Source organism: Conger conger, chromosome 16 (assembly GCF_963514075.1).
Source record: "Conger conger chromosome 16, fConCon1.1, whole genome shotgun sequence".
NCBI classification, from domain to species: domain Eukaryota; kingdom Metazoa; phylum Chordata; class Actinopteri; order Anguilliformes; family Congridae; genus Conger; species Conger conger.
In genome coordinates this window covers 2,186,919-2,203,178 of record NC_083775.1, presented here as the reverse complement: position 1 = coordinate 2,203,178, position 16,260 = coordinate 2,186,919, and positions in this window count along the sequence as shown.

The following is a 16,260-nucleotide window of genomic DNA, read 5'->3' as shown; positions in this document are numbered from 1 at the left end:
TTTTCATTTTGCTAATTTTAAGGTACCGTTTGCTTGCCAAGTGAACATTTGTAACATTTGTAACCCCATTGGCAAAACTTGAAGTGAATCAAAACTCTCCCCTCATTGCCAATAGGTTTGCCTGATTTATATTTTAAAAAAGGAAAAGAAAAAGAGATTGACTTACGTTTTGGGTTTTTGCGATGTGCCACGTCATCCCACCATTCGCAGCTGATTTCCCAAATGTGTTCCACTTCTGAGCTGAATCCAGGCGAACAAGCTGGAACAAAGTTCTGGGGAGGACATTTACTTTCTGGAGCTGGATTTCCAACCTCTGCAGAGACGCCTGGAACACAGCCAGTCCTCCTCACGGCAGCAGCAATGGGCTTCTGGGTTTCATACCAACTTCTGCTCTTAATGATTTAATCAGCCCAATCATTTACATGATCTATAATTTAAACAGTCAGACAAACAGCAGCTCTTAAATGTTCTTGTCTTGTAGCATTTTATTGTGGTCAAATTTATGAGTGAATCGGCTTCAATTAGCTGAGCCAGGGTAACTGGTGGCAGCAAAATCCTGCATACACACCTGCCCTCCAGGACTGGAGTTAAACCTGCATACACACCGGCCCTCCAGGACTGGAGTTAATCCTGCATACACACCTGCCCTCCAGGACTGGCGTTAACCCTGCATACACACCGGCCCCCCAGGACTGGAGTTAACCCTGCATACACACCTGCCCTCCAGGACTGGAGTTAACCCTGCATACACACCTGCCCTCCAGGACTGGAGTTAACCCTGCATACACACTGGGCCCTCCAGGACTGGAGTTAACCCTGCATACACACTGGCCCTCCAGGACTGGAGTTAACCCTGCATACACACTGGCCCTCCAGGACTGGAGTTAACCCTGCATACACACCGGCCCTCCAGGACTGGAGCTGCCCATCCCTGCTCTGTAGCCCACTAGTTGGACAGAGGTAATCACCATTACATCAGGGGAAGCTATATTTATGACAAATTCACAGACCATTGGGATGTTCAGCTCATAAAAAATGTTACAGGCGATAATATTCATACTTCACTCTCAACGGATCCCCATTGAAAGAATCTGAGAAGCAGGACTTCCGACATAGATCGTGACGCTTTAATGATCCACATTAGAGTGGCCTTCAGTTCGAGTTCCGAGGAGGGCATTGTTCATCACACAAGAGAAGATCATGAAATATCGTGAACAGCAGCATGTCTCTTATCCGATACTGGCAGCTGTCAACATGATGGTGGCAGTGGGAGAAACCACACCTTCCTCTTTAAGAGCAGAGCAGGTTTCTATGCACTTGGGAGGTGGAAATCATTTGACCATGATGCAACACGAGAGTTAGGACCGGAGACTCTCGATCACATCCCGAGGATTGTCAAATTGGATATGATTGATTCAAATGGTAAATGGTTGGCATTTATATAGCGCCTTCATCCAAAGCGCTGTACAGTTGATGCTTCTCCATTCACCCACTCATACGCACACTCACACACCGACGGCGATTGACTGCCATGCAAGGCGCCGACCAGCTCGTCAGGAGCATTTGGGGGTTAGGTGTCTTGCTCAGGGACACTTCGACACAGCCCGGGCGGGGGATCGAACCAGCAACCCTCCGACTGCCAGACGACTACTCTTACTGCCTGAGCCATGTTGCCCCCATTCATCTGTGGAGAGCAATCAGAGAGGAGAAGAGAAGGTATCTTCCAATCGAGAGGAGACCCCGAAATAGAACTAGCGTCATGGCTGCATTTGGTTTCCTCTGAGATGAGTGCCGATTGTCATCGAATCCTCAGATAGGTAGGAAGGGATGAAAGGGTTTACGGGTTATGGGTCCAGCTTTCAGAGGTCAGCAAGTGCGGGAGTAGAGTGCCCTGGGGGCTGAGGGTTGTGGAAGGGATCAGAGCATTCACAGAGACACGGGGAGCATTGGACATCTTCAAGCATCCTTAAATGTTGGGGGGACCGGGGGGGGGGGGCCCAGGGAATGGCAGGGACAGTGTGCTGGACCAGCCGTAGGAGGGGTGAACATGGTCTCACAAACCTCGATGAGAAACTCACAGTACATGAAAAGGAACAATCGTGTTCTTTGGGTACAAATAAGCACCTATTACGAGCAAAAAAAGGTACGTATTATTTACTAAACGAATGGCACCGCTTCGTGCTCTGAATGATCTGGACCTGAATTTGTTAATTGCACTAGGGGGGGGGGGCACAGGTAGGCATGGGGGTCACATTAATATGTTATTCACAAGCCTTTCTAACGGAAGTGGAGCCAGGGTTTAATTTACACCTTGTGATATTAGTGCTGGGGCATTCGCCTCTCGAGGAGAGAGAAGCTCTTCTGTGTCAGAGATCAAGTCTTCGTTCCAAGACTCATCAAAGGTGATATTTCATTTTACATTATTATGTCTCTCAAGGGAGACTTAAGTATCAGTCTGGACACTTTCTCTTTCTGACTTCAGGGTTACAATTATATCATATTTGGCACAAAATATGTCATTTATTCAGAAAGCAGACAAGTGCCAAGAGAATGATCTTACCTTTATAATGTTCTAAGTTAATAGCAAGAACAATCAGTTCATATTCTTAGATCACAAAATGGAGAAAATGAAGCTGAAATTATGTCAGTGCCAATTCCCACAGAAACTACTGTAAGACTTAGTACCTTAAAGTAGGGGAAATCTTATGCTATATTTGACCTCAGCTGGTACTCTGAAGAGTGTCTTGTGACAAACGTTTGTGAAATGTGCAGTACGCATACATTTTATTTGAGTCATGATATCGAGGAGAATAAAATGCAGACTGCTTTCTCAGTTCAGAAGTTCTTTCAGTGAATGATCTTCCCTTGGCTGAGGCCGGAGTGACACTCAAACCTTCGTATTTAAACTGCGGTGAAGGGGAGCGCATCAGGACTGAGATGCAGCAAACCAGCTCAGCTCAGCTCAGCTCAGTTCAGCTCAGCTCAGCTCAGTTCAGCTCAGCTCAGCTCAGCTCAGCTCAGTCCAGTCCAGTTTGTTGCAGTTGGACACCGAGGACTGAGGACGGATTCTGAGTTTGGCCGGCTCACGTGGAGCGCTGTAATTGGCTCCGGGGGGGGGGGGGGGGGGGGCGGGGGGGGCTCACCGCTGACAACAACAACAGCATCTCGGTCGCCTCGGAGTCACGGGCGTGGGCCGAGACGATGCGGCGTTGGGAAGGCGTGCCGCTCTCCGGATCGTTAGGTCCGTCCGTGCCGCCGGGGGAACACGGCCGTGTTGTTTGCGGCGTATCCTAGACAACACGGGTAATCGGTGCGGAGAGGGTACAATTGGGAGAGAAAGGTTAAAATCTTTTTTTTAAAAGGGAAAGCAAATAACGTGAAGATCTGGATGAGGCTTTGTTTCTCTGGTTCCTGAAAGGATGAGCAGCCCGTGTGTATTTAAGGTATGAATACAAACTGCTATCTCATCGCATGGAGGGGGAGGGCTTAATTGATTCGATCCTCGGTCGGGGGCACATCTTGAAGGACCATCACGATTTTTCCCACATCCGCCCACGGTTCCCGGCTCAGAAAAACAGCTTCATTACACACGATGACAGAACTTGACATCGCTGGGAAAAATTTCCCCCAATGATTAAATCAAATTCTCTCGAACCACCCACCTTCCAACTGCACTTACTGAACAGGCTGCTATTTGCATTTCACGGCTTCAAACAAGACTTCATTACGCACTTCAGCTGAAAAGAGCCCTGGCAGAAATTAAAAGAACTGCAGTACATTAGTGGTCTTTCTTTTGAAAATGTGTTAATTTCTCACATTAAAAATTTAAAAGATTTTCCAAAATGGTATTAGATTGGTACAAACTAGAAATACTTGGACCCAAATTAGACATTACTTACTACCAAGATAATACATTTATGATTGCCTTTCAGGGTCCAGTCCAATACGTATACTAGCATAGCCTCATGCAAGGGTGTCAAACTCCAGTCCTGGAGGGCCGCAGTGTCTGCAGGTTTAACTCCAGTCCTGGAGGGCCGCAGTGTCTGCAGGTTTAACTCCAGTCCTGGAGGGCCACAGTGTCTGCAGGTTTAACTCCGGTCCTGGAGGGCCGCAGTGTCTGCAGGTTTAACTCCAGTCCTGGAGGGCCGCAGTGTCTGCAGGTTTAACTCCAGTCCTGGAGGGCCGGTGTGTATGCAGGATTAACTCCAGTCCTGGAGGGCCGCAGTGTCTGCAGGTTTAACTCCAGTCCTGGAGGGCCGCAGTGTCTGCAGGTTTAACTCCAGTCCTGGAGGGCCGCAGTGTCTGCAGGTTTAACTCCAGTCCTGGAGGGCCGCAGTGTCTGATTTCCTTTAAATCAGAAGCCAATTAAGGCCTTGAAGACAAGGTGTGTGGACTCTTTAGCACAACAAGAGCCGATCTATTTTTTTTATCTTCATTTCTTCCTTAATTATTTCATTGACTCAATCCTATCTTATCTGACATGTATATGAGCACCGGCCACAGCTGCAGACTGTGATTTTGCTGTGCTTGACTTCAGGCTTGAACCAGCGTAATATACAGAGCTGTCAGCAAATTACCCAAGGCAATTGTTTGGAACAAAAATGCAGCAGACTCTGTGGCCCTGCAGGATTAAGTTTGACACCACTGGGCCTAGTGGATGGTTGACTCATTCCGGGACCCACTTGAAACAGTCCCGGGACCCACCTCAAACAGTCCCAGTCAAACATGGCTGATTCTGGGTCCCGGGCCGTGGGTTAAGAGACACTGCCCTCGGGGAATGAAGCTGATGGATGTCCTGTTGCCTTAGCTGTGCTCAGCAGTCAGTCTGCTCTTAAACCGCGCTCTGTCACTTACCCCACACCCAGGGGCACAGAGCGCACTGCAAAAAAAACAAGCCTTTTTGACTTTTTCCTCAAGTACAAAATATTAGCTTGTTTTAAGTTCTTGCTTGACAAGTGAATTAGCCTTACCTCATTGGCACGTCTCGAAATCAGTCCAACCATAACCTCATCAGCAGTCTGTCTTATTTAGCAAAAAAAAGCAATAGTCTAATAATATAATAATACAAGACAATACACATTTTAAAAATCTACCCAGTTTCACCCCTCCTAATGTCCGACATGGATTCAAGAGCACTCCCACTGTTGCATAAGCAACACATGTGAAGAGTTGTATTAAATAACTGCAAGTCAAACAGCTCATTAAATTCAGCACTGAGAGCTATTGGGGAAGGTCTGGGGTCACCCCCGGAAAGAGCCAGTATGGGTGCAGGTGCCTTCCTCATCCGAGACATCCTCATTCTCCTCACAACAGACCCTGATTGCTTTCAGCAAAACCAAAGGTACAAACCAGCGGCACCCCGGCTCTTTTCAGATCCCACAAGCCGAGAGAATCTAACTGAACGCTCCCAGGAACGGGGTTTGCTCGTTGTGGAGAAGGCGATGGCCGACTGCCCTAATGTTTTTCTGCAAATCTCCATGTGGAACAGGGACCATCAAATCGATGATTGAAGTCAGACGACTGGTTTCCCACCCTCCCTTTACCTGGGAGTCAGGTGTGTTCACCCTCCCTTTACCTGAGAGTCAGGTGTGTTCACCCTCCCTTTACCTGGGAGTCAGGTGTGTTCACCCTCCCTTTGCCTGAGAGTCAGGTGTGTTCACCCTCCCTTTACCTGAGAGTCAGGTGTGTTCACCCTCCCTTTATCTGAGAGTCAGGTGTGTTCACCCTCCCTTTACCTGGGAGTCAGGTGTGTTCACCCTCCCTTTACCTGAGAGTCAGGTGTGTTCACCCTCCCTTTACCTGAGAGTCAGGTGTGTTCACCCTCCCTTTACCTGGGAGTCAGGTGTGTTCACCCTCCCTTTACCTGGGAGTCAGGTGTGTTCACCCTCCCTTTACCTGGGAGTCAGGTGTGTTCACCCTCCCTTTACCTGGGAGTCAGGTGTGTTCACCCTCCCTTTACCTGGGAGTCAGGTGTGTTCACCCTCCCTTTACCTGGGAGTCAGGTGTGTTCACCCTCCCTTTACCTGGGAGTCAGGTGTGTTCACCCTCCCTTTACCTGAGAGTCAGGTGTGTCCACCCTCCCTGTACCTGGGAGTCAGGTGTGTTCACCCTCCCTTTACCTGGGAGTCAGGTGTGTTCACCCTCCCTTTACCTGGGAGTCAGGTCAGGTGTGTTCACCCTCCCTTTACCTGAGAGTCAGGTGTGTTCACCCTCCCTTTACCTGAGAGTCAGGTGTGTTCACCCTCCCTTTACCTGGGAGTCAGGTGTGTTCACCCTCCCTTTACCTGGGAGTCAGGTGTGTTCACCCTCCCTTTACCTGGGAGTCAGGTGTGCTCACCCTCCCTTTACCTGAGAGTCAGGTGTGAAGACAGTCTGGCCAGTCAGTTGCAGTAATTATACAGGAGAAAAGAAAACCAGGGCTGGATTTGGATCCAGTTAAAAACTTGGCACACAATTAAATACCCTCATTCAACTCTCAGGGCATATGAGGTGCTTCTCCTGAACCTTGATTTGCCCCACACCGATTAAACTGACTGCTTGTGTGCTTCATATGAATAACACAGTCTGTTAAAGCTGAGATTTAATTTGTTTTGCTCAATTTAATTTATTATTCGGCCCAATAGAAGAAAATCTTTTTTTTTTTTTTTTTTTACAGCTTATTTGAAGTTTCACGAGAGGAAACTACCATGAACAGATGGGTTCAGATCTATGAGCAGCAGATGTTCCAGCTGTACTCGTTATAAATTGATGTTTTGGGTCCCGCTTTCCTTCGATTCAGGAGGAAAAAAGATTAAGAGCAGAGGGTGATGTTAGCAACAGACAGGATGGAAATGATCTCTGCTTTTAACAAGAAGCACCCGTTCAGCGGAATAACAGCCTGAATGTTAATGCTTAATGATAAAGTGAGATTCATATCTCTCATCGCGCGCGTACAGTCTCAGCACAGATTGCATTCGCTTCCATATTAATTACCACTTGGCGCTGGTCGCACAAGAGAGGTTACAACCCCTCCCTGCGTTTTTCTAAAAACTCTGAATGCGTCTCTGTACGTGGCAAGCAGCGTGAGATTCAAAGGCCGCTGATTACAGCTGAAAAACCTCTTGAAAAATACATTTTCTCTGAAATTATATTCATGAATGCTGTTTGGGTGTTTTGTGCACTCTTCCTTCCCACCACCGAACTTAATAAGAAATGAACAATAATAAAATGAAATACTTGAAAAACTGTTTTTAGTACAAAGAAATGATTTTTTTTTTGACAAACCACCATGGAACAAAGTCAGCTGCCACTTTGGACTCAACCCTCACCTGATTGGCTGTCTTATTTACCAAAAAAAAACAATAGTCTAATAATATAATAACACAAGACAATGGATCCCGGGAGTGTTTGGGGAGGGTGCTGGGAGTGTTTGAAGTGGGTCCCGGAATTAATACAAGGGTTCACTCCTGCTAATATTCCACATCGATTCAAGAGCCTTTCCACTGTCACTTTGGACTGGAGCAGGTTTCAAATAGCCAGCACTCTGCAGCGTTATTGGGCCCCAAAAAGCCAGCGAAAGTATCGCTTTTATTTTGTGTCTGGAATTTTGTGTCTTAAACATAAATGCCAGCAACTGTTTTTTTCCCCAGACAAACACACCGTTAATGTGTTCAACACAGATGTCAAGTTCTGCGGTTATTAAGGGTAGGTCGGTGACATTTTACAATCAGGTTGCATGAATTGGCATGAACTAATGTCGTAGTTACTGAGAAGTTAATCTCTTCAGCTCCGTTAATGTGTTTGTGCATCATTAATTCATGTTGACAACTACATTAGTTTGTCAGGGTTGGAGGTAGTACTGATGGTGGCCACCAGGGGGGCTTATTACTTTCACCTGGTGGTCGTTAGTGCCTACTTGATGTCTACCTCCTGAAGGTATTTAAAGCCCTCATTTCCCCTCAGTCTCCGCTTTGGTGTCCACTGTTCGCTCTGGCTCAAAGCTGGTAAAGCACACGGTAGACTCGGTAACCAAATGAGTCAGGTATCGTGCTGGTGTGGTTTCGTTTCTCTATTGAAAGAAAAAGGTAAGGAAGGCGCTCAGCTCGTTAGTGCAGTGTGCACAAGCAGACGCCTTCCTAAAGGTTCTTTGGTTCTTTGTTTCGTTTTGTTTTCGGCTCGTGTGAGTCCGTGGGTGAGGGACGTTGTCCCCGGTATTTTGTATTTTGGTTTGTGTGTTTTTTCGGAGCTGCGACTCCTGAGTCTTTATTTTCGTTAGCCCAGTCTTTTATACTGGGTTGTACTTTTATTTTGGGTTTTCCCCGGTCCGGGCAGTAGTGCTAGCCTTTACGCACTCATTTTTCGTTTGTGATTTTCGCCCTGGTTTTGGAGGGTAGTTTTTATTTCCTGAGCCGTTATTTGGGGCTCTTTCTTTTATTTGTGCGGAGTTGTCTCCGTGTACAGTGCTGTCTCCTCTACCCCCCCGGGGTCTTAGTGGCGGGCTCGTTTGTGGGTCCGCTTACAAGGGGTCACCCCCTTAGTCGCACCTGGCTCTCCGCACCTCCTCAACCTCACATAGTTATTTGCCAATTCATACTGTAATGAAAAAGTCAGTTAATGTATTTGTTAATGCTTAACTATAATCCTTAACCACTTAATTATACACTCACTGAGCACTTTATTAGGAACATTTTTACTTTATTACACCGACTTATTAATGTGATCATCTAATCAGCCAATTGTGTGGCAGCAGTGAATGCATACAATCATGTTGATATTGGTCAGGAGCTTCAGGTAATGTTCCCATCAACCATCAAAATGGGGAAAAAATGAGATCTCAGTGACTTTGACTGTAGAATGATTGTTGGTGGCAGACAGGGTGGTTTGAGTTTCTCAGAAACTGCTGATTTTCACACATACTAGGCTTTAGAATTTGCAAAGAATGGTGCAACAACTTTAAAAAATCAGTTCTGCAGACAGAAAGGCCTTGTTAATGTGAGACGTCAGAGAAGAATGGCCAGACTGGTCAAAGCTGACAGGAAGGTGACAGTTAGCTGGATAACTGCACTGAGTAAAACCCACAAAGCAGGATTACTGAGTTAGCTGGAAAAATGCACTGAGTAAAACCCACAAAGCAGGATTACTGAGTTAGCTGGGTAACTGCACTGAGTAAAACCCACAAAGCAGGATTACTGAGTTAGCTGGATAACTGCACTGAGAAAAACCCCACAAAGCAGGATTACTGAGTAAGCTGGATAACTGCACTGAGTAAAACCCACAAAGCAGGATTACTGAGTTAGCTGGATAACTGCACAAATCTGGAACATGGACTGAAGTAAAAAAGAGCTGCTCCAGGTTTTACTCAGCTCAGTTATCCAGCTAACGCTGTAATCCAGTTTATGACATACCCCCCTGTTCAGAAGCCTGTCCATCACTGCAGAATCCTCCACTGGGACAACACAGCGTGCGCTCGAAAGGCTGGTTTATGCTCCAGTGACACAGTGTCTGTGGTCTGTGAGGACGCTTTGCATTGACAGCCGGGCTCGGTCTGCGGGAAGGAAGCGGGGCAAACCGGGAACCACGCCGACCGGTTACGTTAGCACACGCCTGGACGCCATTTTGAATCAGTCCAGGAATCAAAGTGGGCTTCTTTCCACAGTAGGTGGCTGAGACCTGGAGCGTGCAGGAGAGAGAGAGCTGAGGTACAAGCCAGCTGAGAAGCTACGTGAACTACGCGGGTTATTTTTTTTACATGTGTTATTTATTATCACGTTTATTATTTTAGTCTGAATCCAGTGAGGATGAAGGGGGAAGACTTGCTTATTTTTCTGTTTGTGTGATCCCTCTCTCCCTCTCCCTCTTTCTTTCTCTCTCCCTCTCTCTCTCCCTCTCTCTCTCTCTCCAGCTCCTGTGGCATAAATAAACGCTGGTGAGAAAATGTTCAGTATCTGTGTTCAGCTCTTCTGGCGTCCCAGGGGTGCGTCACAGCGTGTGACGAGCCGGAGTACCCCAGAGAGAATGCGATTGTGGGCCACCTCTCTTCAGACCGTGCAGTGATAGCGTTGCAGGGGTCGATGCTTCCACAGAGATTATTCATGTGTGCTGAACAGCGTGGGACAGAGGCGTCGATCCCGTCCGTGTGGGAGCGGGTTTGGGTCACAGCCCACGAGCCCAGCACCGCAGCATCTGATCCAACTGAGTAACCAATCATGGCCTTCAATCAACACATTGAGCCAGGGGTCTTAGTGCTGGGCTTCAAACCTGCTGCCACGCCAGCCCTTTCTGCATGAAATCGGACACACCGAGCATCGGGGGTTTTGAGCATAACAGGAACAATGCAGGTCGATTAAAAAGCGTACTCTTGAAACAGACGTAGTTCATCTGGGCGGCCTTGTAGTCACAATCAGATCCGCACAGCCGTTGGGCCCTTGAGCAAGGCCCTTAACCCTGCATTGCTCCAGGGGAGGATTGTCTCCTGCTTAGTCTAATCAACTGTAAGTCGCTCTGGATAAGAGCGTCTGCCAAATGCCATTAATGTAATGTAATCTGAGCTGGTGTGAGCTTTCAGATGAGTGGGAGGGTGGGATGATGAAGAGGAGGGTGGGATGATGAAGAGCAGGAGGGTGGGATGATGAAGAGGAGGGTGGGATGATGAAGAACAGGAGGGTGGGATGAAGAGCAGGAGGGTGGGATGATGAAGAACAGGAGGGTGGGATGAAGAGCAGGAGGGTGGGATGATGAAGAACAGGAGGGTGGGATGAAGGGCAGGAGGGTGGGATGATGAAGAACAGGAGGGTGGAATGAAGAGTAGGAGGGTGGGATGATGAAGAGCAGGAGGGTGGGATGATGAAGAACAGGAGGGTGGAATGAAGAGTAGGAGGGTGGGATGATGAAGAACAGGAGGGTGGGATGATGAAGAGCAGGAGGGTGGGATGATGAAGAACAGGAGGGTGGGATGATGAAGAGCAGGAGGGTGGGATGATGAAGAACAGGAGGGTGGGATGATGAAGAGCAGGAGGGTGGGATGATGAGTGGTGGGATCATGGATTTCCCCTAGGCTCTTCCTCCATCCCCACATCATGTCAAATATCCATCACCCTGTTCCTGTTCCCGCATTATTAGCACAAGTGCTCTTTGCTCATAACTGCATTGTGGGCATATTTTTCTCTTCCTGTTAAATTCAACGAAAGGTACAGTAATGCTTTGCACACATTGGACATAACCAAAAATGACAGTTTGTAACGTATTCATTACGGATTGTCATTTTCACTTTGAGTGAAATATCCAGTATCCAGAATAGCCAGTTCTGTCCACTTATTGTCTTTGAAAGCGATTGCATGGACTGAACGAACGCAGGAACATTTGATGAAAGAAGAGTGTGATTGAAGCCCCATTATAGGGCCGCACATAATGGGCCTTCAGTCCTGAGAACGGCCGTGCGCTTAATTGGGAGGAAGCATCAGAAAGCCTGGCACTAATTTGCTCCAAATTGAAAGCATTTTCCTGCCTTGTTTACACGCAGGTGGCCTGGGATTCAACAGCACATTTTTTAATGGTGACTGAAAATGCAATTCAGGATATTTCTCTGAATTAATACATTCCGCTCTCAGGCCCTCTCAGAGAACCTCCCACTTAATGCAAGCTACATGTTCAGAATTAAGCATTTAATATATCAGGTATGTGTGTTCAGGGAAAGCACAAAGCCGGCACAGAACATATAATTCAGAGCAGAACGTATAATTCAGAGCAGAACGTATAATTATTTTGTTACTTAGTGCGAATGTTTTACAACAATAGTCTTGTATTTAATCTTAAATGAGCATATTTGCAGTGCTTTTTTGGCAAAATTAGACAATATTGGCATTTGGCATTGAGGTGAAACTGTTTTACTGTCTTAAAACAAGCTAATATTTTACCTTGGCTGGGATCTGGAAGGTTGGTGGTTCAAGCCCCAGTGTAGCCACAAAAAGCTCAGTGCAGCTGTTGGGCCCTTGCGCAAGTCCCTTAACCCTGCATTGATCCAGGAGGGATTGGTCCTTGCTAAGTGTAATCAACTGTAAGTCACTTTGGATAAAAGCGTCAGTTAAATACTTCCACCCACTTCCTAAGCAGTGGCTTCTCACGTGGTTTCTCACTGTCCATTAGTGGGGTTTGTGTGATTCATTCACACCATGCAGAATAAAGGTGAATGAACGATCACACACAGTGTTGTCATGTTGTTCTTGGTGGTTTTTGTGAAAGGGAGCCGGTCACGGCACATAAGAGTACAGCACAAACCAAAGCCTTAATGTCAAAGACGTGAAGACAAGGGGCCCGTCCCAAAACTTGAAAAAGTGTCCTTTCCCCCCCCGTACTTCCAGACAGGAGAAGGAGCCGAGTGAAGGGAAGGAGGACGTGTTTCTCACACGCCCGGTGAGGAGCCAGGGAGAGAAAGTGTGGCAGCAGCATCCTAGAAACCCACCGCCTCGTGTGAGTGAGAACTGCTGCAAAACGTCCTTATCGATTCCACAGTGCTGCCAATTACTGCTGGGTGTTTTTGGGCCAGAATGCTTATTAGTGCAGCTGGGTGTTTGGGTGGACTAGTACTCTTGAGTTCTATTTGAGATGTTTTCAGAGGGGGGGGGGGGGGGGGCAATGACTCTGCTCTTCTGTGTTGAGGAGCTCTGGCATCGTTTACCTCCATCTTGGCTTCTGCATCGACTTGAAAGCTCTCATTTGTTCAGCATTAAGGGCTCAATTGAGTTGAATTATGTTCTTAATTAAATTGAGCCGCCCTCCCCCCCACTCCCACCGCCGTTTACCCTAAAGCTGTGACTGAACCACAAACCCTGTTTCCTCTAAATTGTAAATTAGCGGCGTTATCCTTTCATTTCTTTTCCGCCATCTGCGTCGCGTCTTCGCCGGAGCTCCTTTGCCAAATGCGTTTCGCACGCAGCTCCTTCCGCGCCGCAGTTACGTTTCAAAAGGAAAGCAGTCGCTTCTGTACGACACAGGCCGGACGAGCTGGATGCGGAGAGAGCCGTAAATTCCGGACACTGGCGGCATTTATCGGCAATAACGGTTTAGGAGAGCTTGGCACGGCACAGCTAACTCTCACTCAGTACGCCTGTCCTTTTCGGCCTTCGACAATCACAACATTCCTACACCATACGGGGCAACATGGCTCAGGCAGTAAGAGCAGTCGTCTGGCAGTCGGAGGGTTGCCGGTTCGATCCCCCGCCCGGGCTGTGTCGAAGTGTCCCTGAGCAAGACACCTAACCCCCAAATGCTCCTGACGAGCTGGTTGGTGCCTTGCATGGCAGCCAATCGCTGTCAGTGTTTGTGTGTGTATGAATGGGTGAATGAGAAGCATCAATTGTACAGCACTTTGGATCAAGGCGCTATATAAATGCCAACCACGGCCATACTTAATATTCACAATGCTCGTGATGTGTTCTACTGACACTCCTTATGTTTATGTGTAATAAAGTTAATAAAGTGTGTTTATTTGTGATTTTGGGTGTGGTCTCCCTTGGCTGTAAGAGCAGAATGAGCCCCCAGTGCCCCCCCCCCCCCCCTCCTCCCTGTGGGGGTCACACACTGTACCCCAGAATATTGCAGACAACTTCTTTCTGCTGGCACCAAACTCAGAGTAAAATCAGGATTGATACACCGCAAAACCTGCAGTTTAAGGGCAGACGTCTGCATTAAAAATAAGTAAATCTCAGCAAGTATTTTCATCTTATATTTAGACATTAAATCTGACTTATATAAAATCTTACTTCTTCAATTATTTTTGCTCATATGAAATGTCACTCGTCAAGCAAGCAGTAACTTAAAACAAGCAAATATTTCCTTCTTCAGCAATGTACCTCCACTGTATCTTAACTTCTGAGAGTGAAAATCAAATCAAAATTGAAAATGAGGAAAATGGGCAGTGAATCAATAAGCCAGTGGACAGGCAGGCATTGCTAGTTTAGCAGATTAAACGCCGTTTAGCACACAGCTTTGTGGGAGACAGGGATTCCTGTTTGGTTGGCGTTTGCTCAAATCTTCTCTCCCTGTCCTCACTGCAACTCTAATTTAGGAGTGCAGAGGTGCAGAGGTGCTCGGTCTGAGAAGACAGAAGGTGATTTAGCCCCGTTTCCCAGCCTCTCCTCCTGGGCGGCCGGCTTCGTTCTGCTCTCTCCTGTCCGCAAGCTTGTTTGTGCCTTTTCTGTTCAAAACAGACGCCCACGGAAACATCTTGTTCATATCTGTGAAGCCTTTTCCAATTAATGTCCGGGAAGAAGCCTGTTGCTGCTGCTCAGTCAACAACAACTTGATGGGACTTGTTTTCAGAGGTTTCTCCTGCGCCTGCTTTCTCTCAGAGGTTTCTCCTGCGCCTGCTTTCTCTCAGAGGTTGCAGAGTGGATGTGATTACACAGTACAGCCGTGGCAGGAGTAATTCTGCGAGACTTTCTCCGGTGACAACAAGGCTCTTGTTTGTGACAAGAAGGAAAGTGCTTTGAGAAGATGACATTCAAGCCCTTTTGTTGGTTCAATGCCCGGTGTAGCCCTGATAAGATCCTCACAGCTGTTGGGCCCTTAACCCCAGATTGTTCCAAGGGAGATTGCTTAGTCTGCTTAGTCTAATCAACTGTACGTTGCTTTGGATAAAAGTGTCAGCTAAATACTTCAAGTTTCATATTATTATTATTATTATTATTATTAAATCTTATTATGAATGCATCTCAGCCCTCTTGGTGAAGCATCATCTCTGGTGCTATGGGATAGAATGCCTGCCGTAGAAGTGTGTGTGACCTGGGTAAGCCTTCAATAAAATCGCCTGGAAGCCCCTGCTTAGCCTAATCAACTGTAAGTCGCTTCGGATGAAAGTCTCAGCTACATAACAAATCAGTGAATCAGTATCCGCATTCCTCTCAGAATCCCGCTGAACGTATGAAGGGTTCATGAAGCAGAGGCATGGATAGCTGGCTCGAGCAAGATGAGAAGACCTTGTCCTTTTGTGTCGGTCCGCTCGGACAATAACACACAACCCTGCATCTTTCTCTCTGCCCACTCTTGGCTGGCGTCGTCTCGGTTGTAGCGCTTTGTGTTATTTATTGAATGAGCAACAGGTTCCATTATTCCTGGAGCACTCGCAGGAGGGCAGAGGTGAGGCTGCACACCCGGAACAGAACAGTTTGTTCATTTGAAAAGTAAATGATTGTTGAACAGAATGTTTTTTTTTTTTGCATAGGCTCTGTCTAGCAGGTCACTCTTGCAGGGAAAGCAGGAATGGATTTCAGTGACATGCACAGAGGCACCGGAACAGGAATGGATTTCAGTGACATGCACAGAGGCACCGGAACAGGAATGGATTTCAGTGACATGCACAGAGGCACCAGAACAGGAATGGATTTCAGTGACATGCACAGAGGCACCGGAACAGGAATGGATTTCAGTGACATGCACAGAGGCACCGGAACAGGAATGGATTTCAGTGACATGCACAGAGGCACCGGAACAGGAATGGATTTCAGTGACATGCACAGAGGCACCGGAACAGGAATGGATTTCAGTGACATGCACAGAGGCACCAGAACAGGAATGGATTTCAGTGACATGCACAGAGGCACCAGAACAGGAATGGATTTCAGTAACGTGCACAGAGGTCATAATTGTGAAAAATTAAGGACTAATACTGATTGAAAATTGGCCTTAAAGTTGCATTCTTGGACGACCGTATAAATAATTGATGAGTTGTCCTGCTGAGTCAGCAGAACTGAAAGAGGTGCTGAATGAGTGTCCACAAAATGAATGCAATGTAATGTAATGCGACTGTCGGGCAGAACGGACACATTAAAAATAATAGCATAACAGCAGAACAATTAGACTCCACAGCAATCGCACGGTGTTGGGATGGAAACCGTCAGTTCTGCTGGAATCGGACTGACGACGACTGTCAGCGGATTCAGGAAGGCGTGGAGGAAACCGAAGGTTCTTCCCCAAAGACGGGAGGGATCAGTCAGCCCAATTAATACTCCTGTCTTCAGGAAGGAAACCCCAGACAGACGGAGGAAGAAGATTAGTCAACCCTGATTGAGCGACGGAGGGATGAGAAGAAGACCTCGGGAAAATGAAGTCTGCGCAATCCCTCCCCGGAGGACCCGACGCGGGTTTTCCCAAGAACACGATTGGTCTAAACACCAACCCCCGTGAGGGGAGTGGTGTCGACCGGTTTTCCGTTTCAATTCCCGTCCCGTCGGGTCCAGATCTCCGGGATGCTCAGCTACAGGTCATTCTCAGTTAGCGATGATAGCG